Source organism: Arachis ipaensis, chromosome B8, assembly GCF_059453495.1.
Source record: "Arachis ipaensis isolate K30076 ecotype BB chromosome B8, ASM5945349v1, whole genome shotgun sequence".
Classification (NCBI taxonomy): Eukaryota; Viridiplantae; Streptophyta; class Magnoliopsida; order Fabales; family Fabaceae; genus Arachis; species Arachis ipaensis.
In genome coordinates, this window is record NC_142443.1 from 124404451 (window position 1) to 124430190 (window position 25740).

General features: G+C 35.1%; 1 long non-coding RNA gene and 1 other non-coding gene across 2 annotated transcripts; both read left to right on the forward strand.

Moving 5' to 3' along the window:
- The first annotated feature begins 4870 nt into the window (after positions 1-4870).
- LOC148549731 (uncharacterized) lies at positions 4871-7196 on the forward strand. The gene is made up of 3 exons (XR_015895998.1): positions 4871-5366; positions 5539-5613; positions 6870-7196. It is a non-coding gene; the product is annotated as an uncharacterized LOC148549731 (long non-coding RNA).
- Positions 7197-21092: 13896 nt separating this feature from the next.
- Positions 21093-21200, forward strand: LOC148549732 (small nucleolar RNA R71). Its single transcript, XR_015897557.1, has one exon. It is a non-coding gene; the product is annotated as a small nucleolar RNA R71 (small nucleolar RNA).
- The last annotated feature ends 4540 nt before the right edge of the window (positions 21201-25740 follow it).

Sequence of the window (25740 nt, forward strand, 5' to 3'; positions counted from 1 at the left end):
TCTTATCTTATCTTATTTGGTTAAGATAAGGGGGGCATTTGAATTCGAAAGTCGGTTAGGAGTCTGAGAATGCCGTTTTCGGGCCTTCTAGAAGTGAGGAACGGGTCGGACCCGGGGAACCGGTGTTGGGTTCGGTCTTGGATCCGGGATGTTAGGCCGGATCCGTAACAAAACTAATTATGAGAGTTTGGGAGTTAGAGGTTAAGGGTTAGAGTTGAAGGTTTGGAGTTATTGAGCTAATCACTATATAACTAGACTAGTCCAACTTAGTTAAAATATATTTATCTTATTTATTAATTTTTATAGCATCTTACTATACTTCATACTATATATAATTAATCATCTTTCATGACATATTTTTATAATTAATAAACTTAATTTAACATAATAATTAATTTCTCATATCATATTAACATAATTAATAAGTTTATTTTTAAAAAAATTAATTTCTTATATCATATTACTATAATTAATAAAATTATTAAAAAATAATTTGTTATGTATTCTCTGTCTTCTCTATGTACTCTTTATTTGTACTCATTTTTATAGTATCTTACTATGATTAATATTCTATATCTATCTATCTATCTATCTATTCTATTTTATTATATAAAAATCGGATTTCTGCACTTAATGATGGAACTGACGTGGCATGCTTCTGAGAGTGTTTCCCAATTTATTTCTATCAATTTTATAAAGTAAATCAATTATAACTAATTAATAATATCAATTAATTAATTTGATTAAACATTCAAATCTCACAATTTATTGTAATTTATATAAATTGATTAATTATAATTAATTATGTCAATTAATTAATTTAGTTAATTATATTAATGATTTGATTTGATTGGAGTAAATATCAAATTATTTTAGTAAATAATAATTTAGTATATACAAAAGTTAGACAAACTTACAATAGATTTTATAATCAAAGTAAAAAAATTCTAATTATCTTTTTTTTTTAATTTTAAATATTATTTACTATCTTAATAAAAAAGTGAATAATAATAATCACTCACATAATTAAAATAGATCATCCTAATATATATATGACACTACATATATCAAAGATTATTATATGTGATAAATTATTTTTTTTATTTTTCTAAAGATAATTTATATATAAATTAACTCATCTTTATAACATACGATCTATTGTATAATTTTTCTCCTCTTAATATGAATAAATTGATGAATTTAATATATAAAATATAATTTATATTATTTAACATTCAAAATAAGTAACTTAAGCCATTATCTAAGACAATAAATATAATAGTACAAATACCTACATATTTATTAGTATTAAAAAATATACAAATAATATAAACATGATTTTTTTTTAGAAAAACAATAATAAAGATTATTAATTAAGTTAATTACATAATAAAAAATTATGATTAATTTTTTAAATAATAATAAGATTACTATTTTTACATACTACAAAGTTTATAAAAAAAATTTAGACAATAAATCAATTCTCAATAAATTATACATTAGGTCTGTTAAAACAATTAACTAAAAAATTAACTATTGTTACTAATTTCTCATATAAAATCACTAAAAAATTAACTAATTTTTTAAATTATATTATTATAATTTATACAAGAAGTACGTTCAATCTTTTTTAACGCTGTAATTTTTGTTTGGCTAATTTTTTTCTTCTAAACGCGCGAACATGATTTTGGGTTTGAACTCCCGTTTACCAGAAGCAATAAATTGTAGCTTTTGCGTTTAGTTTTCCCATTCACTTCATAAATTAAAAAATTAATTGACATTCTACCAATTTTGCCATTCAATTTCATCTACAATAAAAAATACCAAAAACAATCATAGAGTTCTTGAATTTTTTTCATAACTATGCTTTACAAACAAATATTTTTTTAATATTATTATTAATACTCTTTGTTAAGTTTTAATTTTATCACTTATTTATTTATTTTTTTATTAATAGTATGAATATTTTTGTTTATAATTTTTTTTATGTTCACTTACATATATCATTGTATTTTGGGTAAAAAATAAAAATAAGCCATGGGGAGAAAGAAATTACGTGAATAAGCCAAAACAAAATCTGGTTCACGAATCAACTAATGCACAAATATATGTAGTTCGAATCAAACCGTTTCGAACTTGGATTGAATGTAATTCGAATTGAGCTACTTCGAATTACATGCAAAGTTGAAACATACATAATTCGAATTGAGTCAATTTGAATTACTATGAAACCTGAACTAAGCATAATTCGAATGGAGCTGGTTCGAATTACATATGATGTTGATTCGAATTACAATAAGATACTAGAAAAAATACTATATAATATAAAAAATATACTAAAAGAGGTATAAAACATGATTATAGGAAATTAATTTTAGTATAAAATTATTAAATATAAATTAAGTTTAACTCCTATTAGTACATTGAATTAAAAATAACATATAAAAATGTACTTGTATTTATTAAATTTTAATAACATATAAAAATTTAATGATTTTTTAAATATTCTTTTTATAATAGGAGTACATTTTTATATATTTTAAATACTTTATATAAAAATATACTTGTATTTATCATACAAAAATAAAGTATTGTGTCAATATAATAAGATTATAACATTTTAAATCAATTTTTTTCTAGGATTTTAGATTAAAAGCAGCACATGAAAAAATATTATTGATATTTTAAAGCTAACTTAATTAAAAAAAAGATAGAATCGTATTTTTTAGGATTTTATGTACATAATTAGACTAATTTTTTTAACATTGATCAAGGTTGATGAGGTTTTTATTTGTGTAACAAAAAATATTTATCTTTTTTTTTTTTTTTTAAAAACACAAAACACTAATTACGAGAGTTTGGGAGTTAGAGGTTAGAGGTTAGAGTTAAAGGTTTGGAATTATTGACCTAACCACTAGATGACTAGACTAGTCTATCTTAGTTAAAATATATTTATCTTATTTATTAATTTTTATAGCATCTTACTATAATTCATACTCTATATAATTAATCATCTTCCATGACATATTTTTATAATTAATAAAATTAATTTAACATAATAATTAATTTCTTATATCATATTAACATAATTAATAAGATTGTTTTAAAAAAAATTAATTTCTTAGATCATATTATTATAATTAATAAAATTATTAAAAAAATTAATTTTTTATGTATTCTCTGTCTTCTCTTTGTACTCTCTATTTGTACTAATTTTTATAGTATCTTACTATGATTAATATTCTATATAATTAATAATTTTTCATGACATATTACTATAGTTAATAAAATTAATTTTTTTGATGACTCTTTATACATATTTTTGGTGACTAGTTAATAAAATTAATTTAACATAATTATTAATTTCTCATCATATTAATATAATTAATAAAATTACTTTAAAAATTTACTAATTTCTCATATCATATTTCTATAATTTATAAAATTACTAAAAAAATAACTAATTTTTTAAATTATATTATTATAATCTATACAATTATTCTAAAAAAATACTAATTTTATATGATATCTTACTATAGTTAATAAAATTATTTTCGATATCATATAACTATAATTAATAAAATTAATTGAACCGAATTATTTAGCTTATAATAATTGGTTTAGAATATAAAATTAATTTAAAATGTAAATTCATTTATGATTTTTTTTTTTCATAAAGTGTTCCATTCTTATCAAAACTTCAAAAATTAATGACCAGTAGACGAATCTGACCAACCTTATTTTTGACTTTTTGTTTAACAAAAAATTCAAAATGGTAATCATCCAACAAATCGAACACTATTATTCATTAGAATTCCAAATAATTAATTAACGCTGAGTTCGCACGGACATCGAAAAAACTGCAAACGTAATTATCAACGCTGAGTATTGAAAATATCAATGTGGTCAATGCGAGTATGATCCGAATCTTGAATTAGCTCCAAAATAAATTTAAAATTAAATTTAAAACTATTTGAAAACTGAAATTTAATATTTAATTGAATTTAAATCTATAATAAAAGCCAAAGGTTAATCAATGTAAATATACATAAATTCACATTCAAAATATGGTAAAAATTAACGTGTCTAATATATATATATATATATATATATATATATTAAATGACAGAGGTCCTCCGTAACGTGTGCCCGTGGTCTCGCCAGTTACTGGTACCCATCAGTTTACACAGTAATCTTCGCTTCGCTGGCCACCAAACTACACTTGCCACGACACGCGACTGTTTACTTCCCATTGTTATCCGACGGTGATCTTTTTGAGATCCGGCGAGGACACTATGCAGATCTTCATCCTCCGAACCAACGAGTTGCGACAGATGCGCCATTCGAAGAGTAGGCAGCTTTGCAGTGTGATTCCGCGAGGGGATTGGCTGGGGGAACTTCCTGCAACTCTATTGATGGTCAGTGACGAAAATCGTAAACGTCCGCGCGATTTTAGTATGCGTCAAATGACGTCAACGGTGAAACTCCTTCCTTTCCAGCTCAACCCCATCGTCTCTGATTAATCGTAACGCAAAATCATTAACTTCAAATAATTCCATCTTAAAAATCGTTAACTAATTTTACATAAATCCAAATAGTTTTCAGATCTAATAAAACTAACCAATAACAAAATAAATTTGTAAAATAGCCCCTTTGACACAAGATATCTATAAACCAATCAAAGGAGGAAAGAAAAAAGATAATCTTTACTATTGGATTAAAAGAACGAGAGAGATCCGACGGACAACATCTAAAAACGCACCAATCAGTCAAAAATAAGTGCTATGCGCACTGGTGTGCCAAAGATCCACGGCACGTGGAATCCGTGCCCATGAAATTTTAGTTAGTGTTGCACTGCTTTTAATATATGTATTACACAACAATGCCTAACACTACTTTTTCTTTTCTTCCAAACACTGCCTTGAAAATCTTTGAAGAACCCTAACAAAGAGCTTATCGCCGGCGCTCGCCCTCTTCTGGCGTTCCCACCATCGGTGCTCCTTCCGTCTTCCCTGTATGCATTAAACCCCTAACCCTCCTTCGACGGTGACTCTCTCTGATAAGGCCTCCCTTGGCGCTCACTGTCCCTCACAAACCTTTTGTTGACGCTCGCTCCGCTGCTGTTCTCTTTGTCTGTGCTCTAATGTTGTAAACCCTAACCCACTTTTGGCGGTGATTCTCCCTGGCAAGGCATCCTTCCTCGATGCTCACTCTATCTTACAAATTCTCTGTCGACGCTCCCTCCGCCGTTGCTCTTTTCCGTTTCTGCAAATCCCTAACCTTCCGTCTTTTCTCTCTCGCAATACCTCCCCTGTTGCTGCAAACCCCTAACCCCTGTAGAGCATTTCCGCTATGCATTGGGGAAGGTTTGTTGTTCTAGCTAGTTTTTTTAATTCATTTTGTGAGTTGTCACAAAATTAAATAATTTGTTATTGATTGTTGTTGTAATTAAAAAAACTGTTATGGATATTTGTCATTATGCTTATCTTCAAAATCTCTGAATTTTTTGGTGTGTTCATTATTTTTCTTGCGACACAGTTACTGGCTTTGAGGATGTGACGTTTGTAACTTCTGTTCTTTCTAAGATATCAAAGTGGAGGAGAACAGGTGTTGGTGAGTTAAGCACATTATACAGAAATTTGAGCATAATATACTTTAGTTCTTTTATTTTACCATGTTACATAAGATGAGTTATTTAAATAATTCGTTATTGATTGTTGTAATTCAAAATACTGTTCTATTAGTTTTTAATAATCTGCTGGTTTGGTTTATTAAAAGTGGTAAATTTCCATTTACTTATGGATATATAAGGCCTGTTGTATATGCAATATGGTTTGGACTGGTCTTGCAATATGCATTTTTAATAATCTATTGTCATCTAGTCTAGGGGAATGCAATATGCATGATCCTGTAAATGGCTCTGCTGGTCTGGTCTTGTATTTAACAATTAAAAATTTGTTTGAGTTTTGCTGTTATGCTCCATTTATTTTTAATAAAGTTACTTATTAGTTATTAGTATTTACCTAAGTCTAAGTTTATTTTATTTCAGTCTTTTGATAGTTCTTTATTCATTTCCGTTGCCACCTCTCTTATTCTGCTGCTCCTATGAAACTTCTTTTCTGCCTTGCTGCCTTGCTGCTACTGTGGTACTAATTATCTGCTGCCAAATTGCTATTTCATTGCTGTTGCTACCTCTTATTTTGCTTCTGCTTTGCTGTTGTGGTACTTAATTAATTTGTTGCTGGATTGCTTTTAGTATAATTTAGTTTTGTAGAGAAATAAATCAAATAATATGGGGGATGTGTAAGGATAGATTATGTATTCAATTAAGTGAGGTGCCCATTTTCAAAGTTTGTTTCTGTCAAATGATGAAACTATAGCCCCTTGTTTCAACATGCTTTAGCTTGCGTTTTCTATCATTTTCTGCCTATTTGACAGGTCACGTTACCTGGAGTTAGACAACATATATATAATAGAATTCATCTTTAACACCCAAAAAGAATTACTTAGATAGAAAGAAAAAAAAATGTGTAGAGCACATTCCTTCAATGGCATTTAATGCACATTCCTTCTATTTATAGTTTTATACTCTTTATTCTATTATATCTATTTAAATCTTGTTAGAAATATAAAAGAGAAAATAATCATAAAATAAACATTAAAGTTTTTAATGATGCTAACTACTATCATAAATTAAGTTATTTCTATCATAAAAACATTCAAAAAAGTTTTTGGTTAGAAATTTCAAGTCACTAGATGAGGACAAGCTAGTAATGAAGAACTTTTCTTGTTTACCTTATTGTATAATTATAGCTTATATTACTTCTCAATTGGTTTGACTTAAAATTCTATTATTTTAATGGACTTAGGCACAATAAAGAAGAAAACTTGTGGCAAGACTATGTGTAAAAAGCTTCATCACTGATTTTAATGATTGACAAGAGGTGAAGTTTTTTCAAGGACAGCCTATAGGTCCAATCAAGGAGGTCGTATCTGACCTCAACCAAGTTTTGGGCACAACAGTTAGAAACACTCATTTTGTGACTTTGCTATATACTAGTTGGTATGGTGTGCCTGTAAAACTCAAAGAGAACATGTGGGAGTATGCCAATGTATGTAAATATGACATTATGGATAACTTTTTTATTCTTTGTGCTAACCTTTGACATTCTAAAGTATTGTGTTGGATAGCAAAAGTTCATTCTTCTAATAAGTTACGGCCGTGGGTAATGCGGGAATTTTGTCTTGCATGTAAAAATACTAGGGCGAAATAAAAAAGGAACATTTCTTGAAGTACAACACAGAGAAAAAAATAATAAAGAACTGACCATTGGAGAACCTTGAGGTTCAATTTTGCAAACTAATTTAGTATGGGAGTCTTCCAGCTATCAAGGTAATATTATATGTCTTTTGTATCTTCCTATGTACCATCAAGCATACTATTATTATTAGTTAGTTCATTCATTGGTTCTTTATGATGAGCAAAAACTGAAGCTCACGAATACCAGCAAGTGTACCGGATCACTCAAGTAATACCACGGTGAGTGGATATCATTCCCACGAGAATTAACAAATTAAGCGTGTAAATATCGAGTTGAACAACCAATTAGATCAATAAAACCTGGAATTGATGAATGTTGAGACTTGCTGAAAACTAGAAAAGCTTGAATGTTGGATTGCTTAAGGGCAGTGATCATGTGGTTGATTGAAAGAAAATATATAATAGAGAAGTCAAGGATTTTGGAGATGTTTAAGTCCTTAGATAAATCAGACTTTGTTTTCCTATTCTAAAGCATGGAGAGATTTTTTAACGATGAATCTTAATTAACCGATTTCTAATGTCTTGACTCCTCGGTTTCTCTTCAATTAACCAACCGCCAATGTCTTGGTCAATCAATTAATCAAAGAGGTTAAGTGCCAAATCCGATTCAATTCCTCATAAGATTCAAAAGTAGTTCTTAGGTCGGATTATATGTCACGTACCAAAGCTAGTCTTGTTCCGTTGGATCTTATGAGAAAACACAATTTTCAAAAGTTGTCCTAATCCAAATTATATGTCACGTATTCAAAACTAAGGTGATTGAAAATCATGTATTGTGTTGCAAACTTTAAAAACCACCATGTCTAGTCGATTCAAAAAGTCATCAAAGAGTTTTCAAGCATAATTCGGATATTAGTTTTGTCGAAGCAATAAAAAAATTCAAAACAGGATTAGCATGCCTGTCGACATTACTAATCCTTTAGGGATAAAGAACGAAACACTCAATCATAAAACAAATCAAAGTAATACTTTAAAACGAAAGAAAACTTTGATTAATAATTCATAGAATCATAAACAGATATCCTAATCCTTTGACATAAGGATTAGTTACTCATGGTGAATTGAAAACCAAATCAAAAGAATAGAAGAAGAAAGACACGTGAGGGATCTGAAGATCCTCCCCTCGAATGCCTTTTATTGAACAATGTTCAACTGTTTATATACTAGGTTTACCTAAAATTCAAATTCAAAAACTAAATCTTTATCTTATCTTTTAAGAAGAATAATATAACTAATAATAATAATAATAATAATAATAATAATAATAATAATAATAATAATAATAATTCAAATCCGAACCAAAACTAATTCAAATCAAATAATATCTTATAGAATCTTCCACAATCTTAACCAAAATTACATCTTCCAAGGGAGAATGAGCTTGCTTGGCGTGTAATTTGGGCTCTTGGGCATGCCACTTACTATCTGGGCATGCCACTTGCTGTCGGGGCATGTAACGCAGCCTCTCGGTACTCTTCAAAGGCGTTATACACCATGCCCATTTTTGCTGATTTTACGAGCTGAAAGTTGAGGATTGTTTGTAACTCAAACTGAACGTTCACTATGGACATATGCATATTATTTTGAAGCTCTGAATGTTAGCATTCTAACGCCACTAAAACCGCTTCATTAAGACCTCCCTAGCTCAAGTTATGATCACTTGAGTATGGAGAGGTTATGATTGACATCATTTATAAATTTACTTGTGAGGGTTTTGCTTCTCTAGGGCGTGGCACACCCCTCTTCAAGCATGGCACGCCCTTCTTTGATCTTCTCATGGGCGTGGCACGCCCCTCCACTTTGTTCTAAGGCATGGGACGCCTAGCTTCTCTTCCTCCAGGGCATGACATGCCCTGCACCAAGCGTTGCACGCCCCTGCTCCTTATTCGTGGCCATGACACACCCTTTCTTGTTCCCTTTGGGCGTGGCATGTCTTGTCTTGTATCTCCAAGGAACATTGCATGTTGCATGGCTTTGCATGCCATTCCAACTGGCTTGTTGCATGGCTTTGATCCTTACGTGCTTGGTTCTTTGCTTTTGATGCAATACTTGCCCCTTTGAACAAGCTTCCTTTGTTACTTAATTTCCCTTTCTTTTAACCATGTTTTCATGAAAACACTTACCTTAATAGCAAAAGATACTTAAAAGTAATGAGATTAGAAGATGAAACTGTAATTAAACCTTAGAAAATAAGAAATAAAAGCAAGAAAAATAGATTTTGTTCTTTTTAATGAATCTTAAAATGTTGGGAGTGAAGAATTCTTAAAAACTTAGGTTTGGATGGTATTGTGAGATTCGTCATTTAGGTTTTGATTGATCCTTGAATCACTTACTTTACACTTATAACTGAGAGAGAATTTCTATTTGTTAGCCCTAAGTGCTTTGTCTCAAGGCAGCTTTTGATAATAGACTTTCAATCGATAATCTTGGGTCAGTTGGCCTAAGTTACCGGGTGATAAAGCACCCATCGGATATAATTACTCAAGTCTCTCCTTGACACGGCTTCACCACAAGCATATAGCTAAAGATTTAATCCCAAAAACTGATGGCCAAAGCCTCTTTGGACTTCTAAATGTTTTGTCTCAAGGAGGCTCTTGATCGTGGGCTTTCGATCGATAATCCCAAGCTAGTTAGCCCAAATTATCGGGTGATGAAGCACCCCTCGGATCTAATCGCCCAAGCCTTTTCTTGGACAATAAACACCGCAGGCACATACTAGGCTCTTTGCCATTGATGCTTAGAACTTTATTAATCTTTGAATCTCTTTTGATATTTTGATATTTGATAAGTGAATATCTTATACCCTTTTTCATAGCATTTTCATAGTATTATTAGTTAAATTTTCTCAAGTTTTAGTATTTTTTAGTGCAAAATTCATCTTTCGGATGCTACATTGAGTTTTTGTGTTTTTTCTATGATTTTAGGAAAATTTTGAGCGAATTTGGCAAAGTCTTGTTCAGAGACGAAGAAAGGATAGCAGAAGCTGTCAATCCTGACCTCCGTGCACTCCAACGAGCATATTTTGAGCTACAGAGGTCCTATTGAATCAATCTTAATGGCGTTAAAAAGCTAACTTCTAGAGCTTTCCAGCAATATATAATAGTTTATACTTCTCATCCAGAATCACTGCCCAAAATTGGCGTTAAACGTCCACATCTGGAGTTCAACGCCCAAAGAGGAGCAAGGAAATAGCACGATCACCCCCTAATGGGCGTTCAACGCCCACTTCCCAAGTTGGACGCCAAGCCTTTACCGAAGCAAACACCAAAGCAGGCCCCAAAGTGGATTTTAGCACTCATTTGCTTATCTAGTATTACCTTTGTACTTTTTAAATTTTAAATTAACATCTTTTAAGGTTAGCATCTCCTATTTAAAGAGGAGATCACTAAGATTTACACGAGGACAGATTATTATTTTTTAGATCTTAGTTTTATTTTTGTAAATCATCAGCAACTAAACCTCCTGGTTAAGGTTAAGAGCTCTGCTTATCTCTATGGATTAATATCATTACTATTCTATTTTAATATATGTTTGATTCAGTTCTAAGGTGTGTTTTCAGTCTTCATCCAAATGAGACTAGATATGTCTCTTTTTCTACATGAGTTCCTATGATATTCGGAACAAGGTCACTTGAACTACAGCTTGAAAATACTCCTCCTAAATTGCAATTATCTGGGCTAATTGGGATATGTGACATATAATTGCGTTAGTTTTGGGTAAATAAGGTTTCTGTGGTGCTAAACTAGTTTTCTGAACTTCAGCCTCTGATCCGAAAGATCTGACCTTGTCTATGGTATTTTGAGTATGATTGGGGAAGATTAATTCGCTAGGGAAATAGGTTTTAATCACTTACAGTTTGTCATAGAATGAATCATTCATTATTAAAATAGTTGGTAAGAATTATTAATCCGGAAAGGTAAATATCTCCGAGACTTTAACTATTTTCCCATTACTGTTTCTACACCAATTCTTTACTGCCTTTTTTACTATTTGTTTTATGCGAATTCAACAACGACCACTCCTTTTCTATTTATCTGACTAAGTCCAGCAAGATAGCTATTGCTTGCTCAATCCAACAATCCTCGTGAGATCGACCCTCACTCACCTGAGATATTACTTGGACAACCCGGTGCACTTGCCGGTGAAGTTGTGCGAGTTCAATTTTTGAGCACCAAGTTTTTAGCGCCGTTGCCAGGGATTGTTCGTGATTGACAACTACCAGTTGTCTTGTTACTTAGATCAGGTACTTTTTACTGGTTTTTCTTTCAATCGTGTTTATTTTTTTTCAAAAATTCGTCTTAGTCATGTTTCATTTTTCTTTCGAATTTTGTGTCAAAATTTTAAGTTTGGTGTTTCTTGGTAGTTTTGGTCAATTATTTTTCTCTCTTAATTTTTGAAAATTGTTCCTGTTTACTCTCTTGAACTTTTGATTTCTATCTTGTTTTACCTTTTTCCTTCTTTCTTAGTGTTCGAATTTTTTGGTGTTCTCCCTTATTTGATTTCAAAATTTCTACGTTTGGTGTCTTTTAGTATTTTTCTCTCAATTTTTTCGAAATTAGTGTTATTTGATTTCAAAATTTTTAAGTTTGGTGTTTCTTTAGTGTTTTCTTTTTCTTTTTGAATTTCAAAATTTTCAAAACCCTTTCTTTTAACTTTTGAAATTTTAACTTAATCTTTTTAATTAATCTATTTTGTTTTATTCCTCTGCGGACATCTCACTGGGAAGCTCTCTAGGCTGTGGCATAGAGACTCCCACTCTTCTCTGTTTCTTGTCTGTTCAGGAACACTAGAAACACTATGGATCTCGATGGAGGTGCACAGGCCAGAAGAACCTTAGGTTCATATACATCTTCCACTCCCGACTTCTATGGAAGAAGCATTAGTGTGCCTCCCATAGGAGCGGACAACTTTGTGCTCAACCCAAAATTGATCACATTAGTACAAAAAAACTGTCAGTTTCATGGACACCCCCAAGAAGACCCACCAAATTCATCTGTGACTTCTTGCAAATCTGTGATACTGTAAGGACCAATGGAGTGGATCTTGACATTTACATGCTGCTGCTCTTCCCGTTTGTTGTGAGGGATCAGGCCAAGGACTGGTTGGATGATCAACCTAAAGAGAACCTGAACACCTGGAGTAAGGTGGCCAACAAGTTCCTGAACAGATATTTCCCCCCAACAAAGTTGATAAAACTACGAAAAGATATTCAAGCCTTCAAACAAGAGGAGGGCGAGTCTCTCTATGATGCTTGGGAGAGATACAAGTCAATGCTCAGGAAATGCCCCGTAGAGATGTTCACCCCTTGGATCAAGCTGGATATTTTCTATGACGGACTCCTTGATATAGCTCAAATGTTCCTGGATCATTCTACAGGTGACTTCCTACACATGATGAAAACACCTGAAAAAGCCCAGGAGCTCATTGAAATAGTGGCTAACAATCAACACTTATACACAGCAAAAAGACCCAAATCCAGAAGGAGCCTAAGGAGGAATCTGCCACAGATGTAATCCTAGCTCAGAATAAAGCAATGGCTGAAAGGTTAGACCTTCTGACAAGACAGTTAGAGTGCATGCAGGAATTCATAAAGAGCTAGCACAACATAGTCCAGGAGACCCACGCTTCCCTCCAGAGTTTGAAAATAGAAATGCGCCAAACAAATCAAAGAATATCCAAGCAGGCAACTGAAGAATGCCAGGCAATTAAGCTACGGAGTGGCAGAACATTGACTACTCCATCTCAATGCAATATCACGCTAGAAGAAGAATGCGCAGCACCTTAGACTACTAATCCTGGTGTTGAACGCCTAGAAGGGAGCAACAGGGGCGTTCAATGCCCATAAAGGATCAACAGGGGCATTCAACTCCAAGAGAGGGAAAAAAGGATAATCACTATGGATAATCACTCTGCACCACTCAAGACCCCTGAGTACAAGACCAAGCTACCATATCCTCAGAAACTTTGTTAGGCAAAAAAGGATAACCAATTTGCCAGGTTTTTAGACATCCTCAAGACACTTGAGATCAAGATCCCATTTGTAGAAGCCCTTGAACAAATACCTTCCTATGCCAAGTTTTTGAAGGACATACTAAGCCACAAAAAGGATTGGAAGGAGGAAGAGATAGTCCTCCTCACCAAGGAATGCAGTGCGGTCATCCAGAGGAACCTACCGGAGAAACTACAGGACCCTGGGAGTTTTGTGATACCATGCACCCTTGGAGACACTTGCATAAGGATAGCCCTATGTGATCTTAGAGCAAGCATCAACCTAATGTCAGCATCATTAATGAAGAAGCTTTGGATCTAAGAAGTCAAGCCTACCCGCATTTGCCTTTAGCTTGCTGACAGCTCCGTCAAGTTCCCATCAGGAGTGGTTAAGGACATGATTATAAGGGTTGGACCCTCTACATTTCCCACAGACTTTGTGATACTAGATATGAAAGAGAACAAGAGTGTTTTCATCATTCTAGGAAGACCTTTTCTGGCTACAGGGAGAACAATCATTGACGTTCAGAAAGGGAAAGTGACACTGAGAGTCGATAAGGATGAGTTCGTGCTAAACGCTGTTAAGGCCATGCAACACCCTGACCCCCCCAGTGGAATTCATGAGGATTGATATCATAGAAACCCTGGTTGAAGAGGTATGTGAGATTGAAAGACTCAAGGAGGAGCTGGATAACATTCTTGAAGATGCCATGCCTGAATTGGATGCACCTGAAGAGCAGGTGGAGAAGCTAAACACCCCTAAAGTGGAAGATGGACCTCCTAAACTCGAGCTCAAGTCTTTTCTACCATCCTTGAAATACATGTTCTTAGGAGATGGTGACACCTATCCAATGACCATAAGCTCTTCCCTAGAGCACCAAGAAGAAAAAGCACTTATTTAAGTACTCAAGACCCACAAGACAGCTCTCGGATGGACCATAAGTGACTTAAAGGGAATCAATCCAACTCGATGTATGCATAAAATCAGACTTGAAGGTGATGCTAAACCAGTTGTGCAACCACAGAGGTGATTGAATCTAGCTATGAAGGAAGTAGTCCAAAAGGAGGTTCCAAAACTATGGGAGGCTGGGATCATATATCTTATTTTAGATAGTCCCTGGGTAAGCCCTGTACAAGTGGTACCCAAGAAAGGAGGGATGACAGTGTCCACAATGAAAAGAATGAGCGATCCTTACAAGAACTGTCACAAGATGGCGTATGTGCATCAACTATAGGAGACTCAACAACGCCACAAGAAAGGATCACTTTCCCCTACCCTTCATAGACCAGATACTGGAAAGACTGGCTGGTCATGCGTTCTACTGCTTCCTGGATGGCTACTCGGGCTATAATCAAATTGTAGTAGACCCTCAGGACCAAGAAAAGACAGCTTTCACATGCCCATATGGAGTGTTTGCCTACAAGAGGATGCCGTTTGTTCTCTGCAATGCACCAGCAACCTTTCAAAGGTGCATGCTCTCCATCTTCTCAGATATGGTCGAAAAATTCCTAGAGGTATTCATGGATGACTTCTCTGTGTTTGGCAATTCCTTTAACTCTTGCCTTAACCATCTAGCCCTGGTGCTGAAACGATGCCAAAAAACAAACCTGGTTTTAAACTGGGAAAAATACCATTTTATGGTAACTGAAGGAATTGTTCTTGGGCATAGGATTTCAAACTAGGGAATAGAGGTCGATCAAGCTAAGGTGGAATTCATTGAAAAATTACCACCACCCACTGATGTTAAGGCAATCAGAAGTTTCTTGGAACATGCAGGATTCTACAGCAGGTTTAACAAAGACTTTTCCAAAATTGCAAAACCCTTGTGCAATTTTCTAGTTACTGACACTCCTTTTGTTTTTTTATGAGGATTGCCTGCATGCTTTCAAAACTTTAAAAGCAAAGCTTGTCGCTGCACCTATCATTTCTGCACCCAACTAAGCCCTACCGTTCGAGCTGATGTGCGATGCCAGTGATTATGCCATAGGAGTAGTTCTGGGACAGCGATATGATAAGCTTCTGCATGTCATTTATTATGCTAGTTGCATTTTAAATGATGCTCAAAGGAACTACATCACAACTGAGAAGGAACTACTCACAATTATCTATGCAATCGATAAGTTCAGATCCTATTTAATTGGTTCTAAGGTTATTGTTTACACTGACCATGCTGCTCTCAAGTACCTCCTAACCAAGCAAGATTCTAAACCAAGGTTAATCAGATGGATATTGCTTCTTCAAGAATTCGACATAGAGATCAGGGACAGAAAGGGATCAGAAATCCATGCTGGCTTTTCCACACCTTATCTCTCGCTTGTGTGACAATGCAAGAATCCTGATTGACAGAGATAAATTCATTGCAGTAGACAACCCAATCACCAAGGAGAGCATGGAGCACACTAGGGAACCGGCGCAAGCCAAAACTCAAAAGCCAGCTTCTCCCTCTAAGAGGAAAATGCCTGAGTGGCCTCAAGAACAGAGCATCTCTCCAAGCGAATATTGGACTCAACTGGCATCATCTATTGAACAGTTGAGATCCACTATGGACTAACTAAAAGAGGAGCAAAAAGACCAGTCTCGAATTCTTCACAAGCTGACCAAAGGGCAGGAGAGCCAGGGACAAGAATTAAAGGAGTTAAAGCGCCAGAAATTCTTCGGGGAGGGCGGCGGTCACCATGAGTGAGGTGGTTGAGTTCCATCTCCCCTATCCTATCCCTATTTTCAGCACTTTGCTTTCTGTTTTTCAATTCTAAGTTACATGATCACTATTAGGATATCCCACTTTCTAGTTTAGTAGTTGGTGCACGAAATTGTGATCTCCAGGCTCGAACAATCCCTGGTAATGGCTCCAAAGCTTGGTGCTCTGATCTTAATTCATAATTGTCACAACTTCGATACAACTAACCAGCAAGTGCACTGGGTCGTCCAAGTAATACCTTACGTGAGTAAGGGTCGAATCCCACGGAGATTGTTGGTATGAAGCAAGCTATGGTCACCTTGTAAATCTCAGTCAGGCAGATATAAAGTGATAATGGTGTTTTCAAATATTATATAATAAAATAGGGATAGAGATACTTATGTAAATCATTGGTAGGAATTTCAGATAAGCGAATGGATATCTTAGAAGCGAAATAAGAAGAATTGAATAGAAAACAGTAGTACTTTGCATCAATCTTTGAGGAACAGCAGAGCTCCACACCTTAATCTATGGAGTGTAGAAACTCTACCGTTGAAAATACATAAGTGATAGTCCAGGCATGGCCGAGAGGCCAGCCCCTCTGATCTAAGAACCAGGTGTCCAAAGATGGTCAAAAAGACTAGTAAGAGGTCCTATTTATAATAAACTAGTCACTAGGGTTTACATGAGTAAGTAATTGATGCATAAATCCACTTCCGGGGCCCACTTGGTGTGTGTTTGGGCTGAGCTTAAGTGTAGCACGTGCAGAGGCCATTTGTGGAGTTGAACGCCAGTTTCTGTGCCAGTTTGGGCGTTCAACTCTGGTTTTGGATCCTTTTCTGGCGCTGGACGCCAGATTTGGGCAGAAGGCTGGCATTGAACGCCAGTTTACGTCGTCAATTCTTGGCCAAAGTATGAACTATTATATATTGCTGGAAAGCCCTGGATGTCTACTTTCCAACGCAATTGGAAGCGCGCCATTTCGAGTTCTGTAGCTCCAGAAAATCCACTTTGAGTGCAGGGAGGTCAGAATCCAACAGCATCAGCAGTCCTTCTTCAACCTCTGAATCTGATTTCTGCTCAAGTCCCTCAATTTCAGCCAGAAAATACCTGAAATCACAGAAAAACACACAAACTCGTAGTAAAGTCCAGAAATGTGAATTTAACACAAAATCTATTAAAAACATCCCTAAAAGTAACTAGATCCTACTAAAAACATACTAAAAACAATGTCAAAAAGCGTATAAATTATCCGCTCATCACAACACCAAACTTAAATTGTTGCTTGTCCCCAAGCAACTGAAAATCAAAATAGGATAAAGAGAATAGAATATACTATAAATTCCAAACTATCAATGGAACAGAGCTTCAATCATATGAGCGGGACTTATAGCTTTTTGCCTCTTGAATAGTTTTGGCATCTCACTCTATCCATTGAGGTTCAGAATGATTGGCATCTATAGGAACTTCAGATGTTGAATAGTGTTATTGACTCTCCTAGTTCAGTATGATGATTCTTGAACACAGCTTCTTTATGAGTCTTGGCCGTGGCCCTAAGCACTTTGTTTTCCAGTATTACCACCGGATACATAAATGCCACAGACGCATAATTGGGTGAACCTTTTCAGATTGTGACTTAGCTTTGCTAAAGTCCCCAATTAGAGGTGTCCAGGGTTCTTAAGCACACTCTTTTTTTTCTTTGGACCTTGACTTTAACCGCTCAGTCTCAAGTTTTCACTTGACACCTACACGCCACAAGCACATGGTTAGGGACAGCTTGGTTTAGCCGCTTAGACCAGGATTTTATTCCTTTAGGCCCTTCTATCCACTGATGCTCAAAGCCTTGGGATCCTTTTTATTTGCCCTTGCCTTTTGGTTTTAAGGGTTATTGGCTTTTTGCTCTTGCCTTTTGGTTTTAAGAGCTTTTGGCTTTTTCTGCTTGCTTTTTCTTTCTATTTTTTTTTCGCCTATAATTTTTTTTTTCTGCAAGCTTTGCTCTTTGCTGCTTTTTCTTGCTTCAAGAATCATTTTTATGATTTTTCAGATTATCAAATAACATGCCTCCTAGTCATCATTCTTTCAAGAGCCAACATATTTAACATTCTTAAACAACAACTTCAAAAGACATATGCACTGTTCAAGCATACATTCAGAAAACAAGAAGCATTATCACCACATCAATATAATTAAACTAAGTTCAAGGATAAATTCAAAACTCATGTACTTCTTGTTCTTTTGAATTAAAACAGTTTTTATTTTAAGAGAGGTGATGGATTCATAGGACATTCATAACTTTAAGACAGAGTTACTAACTACTAATGATCATGTAATGAAGACACAAACATATATAAGCACATAACATAGAAAATGAAAAACAGAGAAAGTAAGAACAAGGAATGAGTCCACCTTAGTAATGTCCTTGAGCTCTCCTATGTCTCTTCCTTGCCTTGGCTGCTCCTCCTTCATTGCTTTTAGATCTTCTCTGATTTCATGAAGGATGATGGAGTGCTCTTGATGTTCCACCCTTAGTTGCTTCCAATAATTGTGTGGAAGAAAATGTATCCCCTGAGGTATCTCAGGGATCTCTTGATTTGCAGTCAAATGTTCTACCACTGAGCTATAGACCCTTGATGGAAGCTTTTGTCTTCCCTTTCCTCTTTCTAGAGGTTTCTCTGGCCTTAGGTGCCATCAATGGTTATGGAAAAAACAAAAAAGCTATGCTTTTACCACACAAAATTTAGAATGTTGCTCGCCCTCGAGCAAAAGAAGAAAGAATAGAAGAATAAGAAGAAGATATGGAGGAGATGGATGGGAGTGTGTATTCGGCCATATGGGTGGGATTGGGTGGGAGAGAGATGTTGAATTTTGAAGGTAGTGGTTGTATGGATGTGAGTGGTAAATGGAAAAAAAAGAAGGGATGATCATGAATGGAAAGAGAGATGATGAGGTAGGTGGAGATCCTGTGGGGTCCACAGATCCTGAGGTGTCAAGGCATTTACATCCCTGCACCAATTTAGGCATGTAAAATGCCCTTGCACACAACTCTGGGCGTTCAGCGCCAGGTTGGTGCCCATTTTGGGCGTTCAACGCCCCTTTGCTGCCATTTCTGGCGTTGAACGCCAGAACCATGCTTGTTCTGGGCGTTCAGCGCCAGGATGCTCCCATTCTGGGCGTTCAGCGCCAGAACTATGCTCTGTTCTGGCGTTTGAACGCCAGACAGATGCTCCTCCAGGGTGTGATTTTTCTTCTGCTGTTTTTGATTCCGTTTTCAATTTTTATATTTATTTTGTGACTCCACATGATCATGAACCTAAGAAAACATGAAAAACAATAAAAATAAGAATTAGATAAACATTGGGTTGCCTCCCAACAAGCGCTTCTTTAATGTCAATAGCTTGACAGTGAGCTCTCATGGAGCCTCACAGATGTGCAGAGCTTTGTTGAGACTCTCCAACACCAAACTTAGAGTTTGGATATGGGAGTTCAACACCAAACTTAGAGTTTGGTTGTGGCCTTCCAACACCAAACTTAGAGTTTGACTGTGGGGGCTCTGATTGACTCTGCTTTGAGAGAAGCTTTTTCTGCTTCCTCTCCATGGTTGCAGAGGGAGATCCTTGAGTTTTAAACACAAGGGAGTTCTCATTCCATTGAAGAACTATTTCACCTCTGTCAACATCAATCACAGCTCTTGCTGTGTCCAGGAAAGGTCTTCCTAGGATGATGGATTCATCCTCTTCCCTTCTAGTATCCAGGACTATGAAATCAGCAGGGATGTAAAGGCCCTCAACCTTTACTAATACATCCTCTACTTGTCCATAAGCCTGTTTTCTTGAGCTGTCTGCCATCTCTAGTGAGATTTTAGCAGCTTGCACCCCATAGATTCCCAGTTTCTCTATTACAGAGAGGGGCATGAGGTTTATTCCTGATCCAAGGTCACACAGAGCCTTAAAGATCATGGTGCCTATGGTACAGGGTATTATGAACTTTCCAGGATCCTGTCTCTTCTGAGGCAATGTCAGTTGATCCAGATCACTTAGTTCATTGATGAACAAGGGAGGTTCAACTTCCCAAGCATCAATGCCAAATAATTTGGCATTCAGCTTCATGATTGCACCAAGAAACTTGGCAGTTTGCTCTTCAGTAACATCCTCATTCTCTTCAGAAGAGGAATACTCATCAGAGCTCATGAAGGGCATAAGGAGGTTCAATGGAATCTCTATGGTCTCTAGATGAGCCTCAGAGTCCTTTGGTTCCTCAGAGGGAAGCTCCTTATTGATCACTAGACGTCCCAGGAGGTCTTCCTCCTTGGAATTCACGTCCTCTCCTTCCCTTATAGGTTCGGCCATGGCGCTTATGTCAATGGCCTTGCACTCTCCTTTTGGATTCTCTTCTGTATTGCTTGGGAGAGTACTAGGAGGGATTTCAGTGATCCTTTTATTCAGCTGGCCCACTTGTGCTTCCAGATTTCTAATGGAAGACCTTGTTTCATTCATGAAACTCACAGTGGCCTTGGATAGATCAGAGACTAGATTTGCTAAATTAGAAGCATTTTGTTCAGTGTTCTCTGTCTGTTGCTGAGTGGATGATGGAAAAGGTTTATTATTGTTAAACCTGTTTCTTCCACCATTATTAAAGCCTTGTTGGGGCTTTTGATCCTTCTATGAGAAATTTGGATGATTTCTCCATGTTGAGTTATAGGTGTTTCCATAAGGTTCACCTAAGTAATTTACCTCTGCTATTGCAGGGTTCTCAGGATCATAAGCTTCTTCTTCAGAAGATGCCTCTTGAGTACTGTTGGATGCAGCTTGCATTCCATGCAGACTCTGAGAGATCATATTGACTTGCTGAGTCAATATTTTATTCTGAGCCAATATGGCATTCAGAGTATCAACCTCAAGAACTCCCTTCTTCATAGGCGTCCCATTATTCATAGGATTCCTTTCAGAAGTGTACATGAACTGGTTATTAGCAACCATGTCAATGAGTTCTTGAGCTTCTGCAGGCGTTTTCTTTAGGTGAATGGATCCACCTGCAGAAGTGTCCAGTGACATCTTTGATAGCTCAGATAAACCATCATAGAATATATCCAGGATGGTCCATTCTGAAAGCATGTCAGAAGGACACTTTTTGATCAACTGTTTGTATCTTTCCCAAGCTTCATAGAGGGATTCACCTTCTTTCTGTCTGAAGGTTTGAACATCAGCTCTAAGCTTGCTCAGCTTTTGAGGAGGAAAGTACTTGGCTAAGAAAGCCGTGACCAGCTTATCCCACGAGTTCAGGCTGTCTTTAGGTTGAGAGTCCAACCATAATCTAGCTCTGTCTCTTACAGCAAAGGGGAAAAGCATGAGCCTGTAGACTTCAGGATCTACTCCACTAGTCTTAACAGTATCACATATCTGCAAGAATTCAGTTAAGAACTGAAAAGGATCTTCAGATGGAAGTCCATGAAACTTGCAGTTCTGCTGCATCAGAGAAACTAACTGAGGTTTCAGCTCAAAGTTGTTTGCTCCAATGGCAGGAATGGAGATGCTTCTTCCATGTAAATTGGAATTTGGTGCAGTAAAGTCACCAAGCATTTTCCTTGCATTGTTGTTGGGTTCGACTGCCATCTCCTTTACTTGTTCGAAATTTTCAATCAAGTTGTCTCTGGATTGTTGTAATTTAGCTTCTCTTAATTTTCTCTTCAGAGTCCTTTCAGGTTCTGGATCAGCTTCAACAAGAATGCCTTTTTCTCTGTCCCTGCTCATAAGAAAGAGGAGAGAAAAAGAAAAGAAGAGGAATCCTCTATGTCACAGTAAAGAGGTTCCTTATTGTTAGTAGAAAAGAAGAAGAAATTCGAACACAGATAGATGAGGGGGTTCAAATTTGGTGATGATGTGAGGAAGAGATGTTAGTAGATGAATAAATAAATAGAATAAGATGAGAGAGAAGGAGGGAATTTTCGAAAATTATTTTTGAAAAGGAGTTAGTGATTTTTGAAAATAGTTTTTGAAAAATGTTTAGTATTTTTTTCGAAAATTTTTTTTAATCAAAAATAAAAATAAAAATAATTAGTTAATTAAAAAGAAATTTTTGAAAAAGGGGGAGATATTTTCGAAAATTAGAGAGAGAGAATTAGTTAGGTGGTTTTGAAAAAGTTAAGAAACAAACAAAAAGTTAGTTAGTTAGTTGAAACAAATTTTGAAAGGATAAGAAGTTAGGAAGTTAGAAAAGATATTTTGAAAAGATATTTTTGAAAAAGATAAGATAAGAAGATATTTTTGAAAAGATATGATAGAAATTAGTTTTTGAAAAAGATTTGATTTTTAAAATCTCAATTAATGACTTGATTCACAAGAAATCACAAGATATGATTCTAGAACTTAAAGTTTGAATCTTTCTTAACAAGCAAGTAACAAACTTCAAATTTTTGAATCAAAACATTAATTGATTATGTTATTTTCGAAAATTTGGTATAAAAATAAGAAAAAGATTTTTGAAAAATATTTTTGGAATTTTCGAAAATAACTAAGAATTTTGAAAAAGATTTGATTTTTGAAAAAGATTTTGAAAAAGATAAGATTTTCAAATTGAAAATTTGATTTGACTCATGAGAAACAATTTGATTTTTAAAAATTTTTGAAAAAGTCAACTCAATTTTCGAATTTGATGAGAGAAAAAGGGAAAGATATTTATTATTTTTTTTTTGAATTTTTTTTATGAAAACATGAAAATTATACAATGCATGAAATTTTTAGATCAAAACATGTGATGCATGCAAGAATGCTATGAATGTCAAGATGAACACCAAGAACACTTTGAATGCCAAGATGAACATCATAGACACAATTTTGAAAAACTTTTAATGCAAAGAAAACATGCAAGACACCAAACTTAGAATTCTTTAATGCTTACGCACTAAGAATTCAAGAATGCATATGATAAACATGAAAAGACACAAAACAAAAAATCATCAAGATCAAACAAGAAGACTTACCAAGAACAACTTGAAGATCATGAAGAACACTATGAATGCATGATATTTTCGAAAAAATGCAAGATGCATATGCAAGTGATACCAAACTTATGATATGACTCAAGACTCAAACAAGAAACACAAAAATATTTTTGATTTTTATGATTTTCTAATTTTTTTTTTTGGATTTTTATTTTATATTTTTCGAAAAAATATTTTGGAAAAGAAAATAAAGATTCCAAAATTTTTAATATGAATTCCAGGAATCTTATGCTCTAAAGCTCCAATCAAAGGGTCAGGCATGGCTTAATAGCCAGCCAAGCTTTAGTATGTAACTCAGACATGACACGCCTGACATTCCTTACATTCAACAGCCAATTGGCTAAGAAAGATAAAGAAGCTCTTCTCTTGAGTATAAGAATTGAGACATGGCTTTACAGCCAGCCAGGCTTCAACATGTTCCATGAAACACTAGAATTCATTCTTAAAAATTCTGAAAAGAAAATATATTTTTGAAAACATTTTTATTTTAAAACCCTCTTTTTTTTTTTTTTTTAGAAAACAGGTGAGAAAATTTTGAAATATTTTTGAAAAATTTTTGAAAAGAAAATAAAAAGAAAGTTACCTAATCTGAGCAACAAGATGAACCGTCAGTTGTCCAAACTCGAACAATCCCCGGCAACGGCGCCAAAAACTTGGTGCACGAAATTGTGATCTCCAGGCTCGAACAATCCCTGGTAATGGCTCCAAAGCTTGGTGCTCTGATCTTAATTCATAATTGTCACAACTTCGATACAACTAACCAGCAAGTGTACTGGGTCGTCCAAGTAATACCTTACGTGAGTAAGGGTCGAATCCCACGGAGATTGTTGGTATGAAGCAAGCTATGGTCACCTTGTAAATCTCAGTCAGGCAGATATAAAGTGATAATGGTGTTTTCGAATATTATATAATAAAATAGGGATAGAGATACTTATGTAAATCATTGGTAGGAATTTCAGATAAGCGAATGGATATCTTAGAAGCGAAATAAGAAGAATTGAATAGAAAACAGTAGTACTTTGCATCAATCTTTGAGGAACAGCAGAGCTCCACACCTTAATCTATGGAGTGTAGAAACTCTACCGTTGAAAATACATAAGTGATAGTCCAGGCATGGCCGAGAGGCCAGCCCCTCTGATCTAAGAACCAGGCGTCCAAAGATGGTCAAAAAGACTAGTAAGAGGTCCTATTTATAATAAACTAGTCACTAGGGTTTACATGAGTAAGTAATTGATGCATAAATCCACTTCCGGGGCCCACTTGGTGTGTGTTTGGGCTGAGCTTAAGTGTAGCACGTGCAGAGGCCATTTGTGGAGTTGAACGCCAGTTTCTGTGCCAGTTTGGGCGTTCAACTCTGGTTTTGGATCCTTTTCTGGCGCTGGACGCCAGATTTGGGCAGAAGGCTGGCATTGAACGCCAGTTTACGTCGTCAATTCTTGGCCAAAGTATGGACTATTATATATTTCTGAAAAGCCCTGGATGTCTACTTTCCAACGCAATTGGAAGCGCGCCATTTCGAGTTCTGTAGCTCCAGAAAATCCACTTTGAGTGCAGGGAGGTCAGAATCCAACAGCATCATCTGTCCTTCTTCAACCTCTGAATCTGATTTCTGCTCAAGTCCCTCAATTTCAGCCAGAAAATACCTGAAATCACAGAAAAACACACAAACTCGTAGTAAAGTCCAGAAATGTGAATTTAACACAAAATCTATTAAAAACATCCCTAAAAGTAACTAGATCCTACTAAAAACATACTAAAAACAATGTCAAAAAGCGTATAAATTATCCGCTCATCAGTAGTTAATTTCAATTTTTGTTAGTTAAATTTTAAGATGTTTCATGTATCCTCCATTGGACTTAAATAAAATTTTAATTAAGAAGAAATAAAATACAAAAGGTCTTGAGTTCTATTACAAGTCGTTCTACTTATCTCAAAGTGATGGTCTTATCTGTATTCTCTGAATGTATAAATTAACTATGCATAATTAACATTGAAGTTGAGCATATTGTCTCTTGAAGGATAGTGAATTTAGAAAAGTATTATTGATTCTCTGAAAAATAAAAAAAGATTGATTCTTGAAGCGAAAGAAGCAGCAAGAAGAAAAAGAAAACCAAGAAAAGGGTCCAAGGCTTTGAGCATCAATGGTTAGGAGGGTAATTGGCTTAAAAAGCTCAAATGAGTTGCTATCCTAACTATATGCTTGTGGTGTGATGGTGTCAAGAAAATCTTGAGACTAAGCATTTAAAGTCGTGATCCAATACAATAAAGAGTACGCTTAAGAACTCTGAGCACCACTATCTGGGAATTTAAGCAAAGCTAAATTCGAACCCAAAGGGTTTCCCCAGTTAAGTGCTTGTGGCATTTATGTATCTGGTGATAATACTTGAAAACAAAACGCATAGAGTCACGGCTACACTCAAAGGTGCAAAGCGCCAAAAAGAAGCTGTGTTCAAGAATCAAGAAAAACTAAAAAGAAGAGAATCAATAATATCATCCGGATTCTAGTTCCAAAGGATGCCAATATTTCTGAGCTTCAAAGGAAAGTGAGATGCCAAGGATGTTCAGAAATAAAGAGTTGATGGCCCCATTTAGTAATTAGAATTGAGCTTCATTGACAACTCTAGAACCTGATGTAATTTTCTCTCTTCTAATTAGTCCTATCTTGTTTTTGGTTGCTTGAGGACAAGCAACATTTTAAGTTTGGTGTTGTGATAAGTGAATATCTTATACCCTTTTTTCATAGCATTTCATAGTGT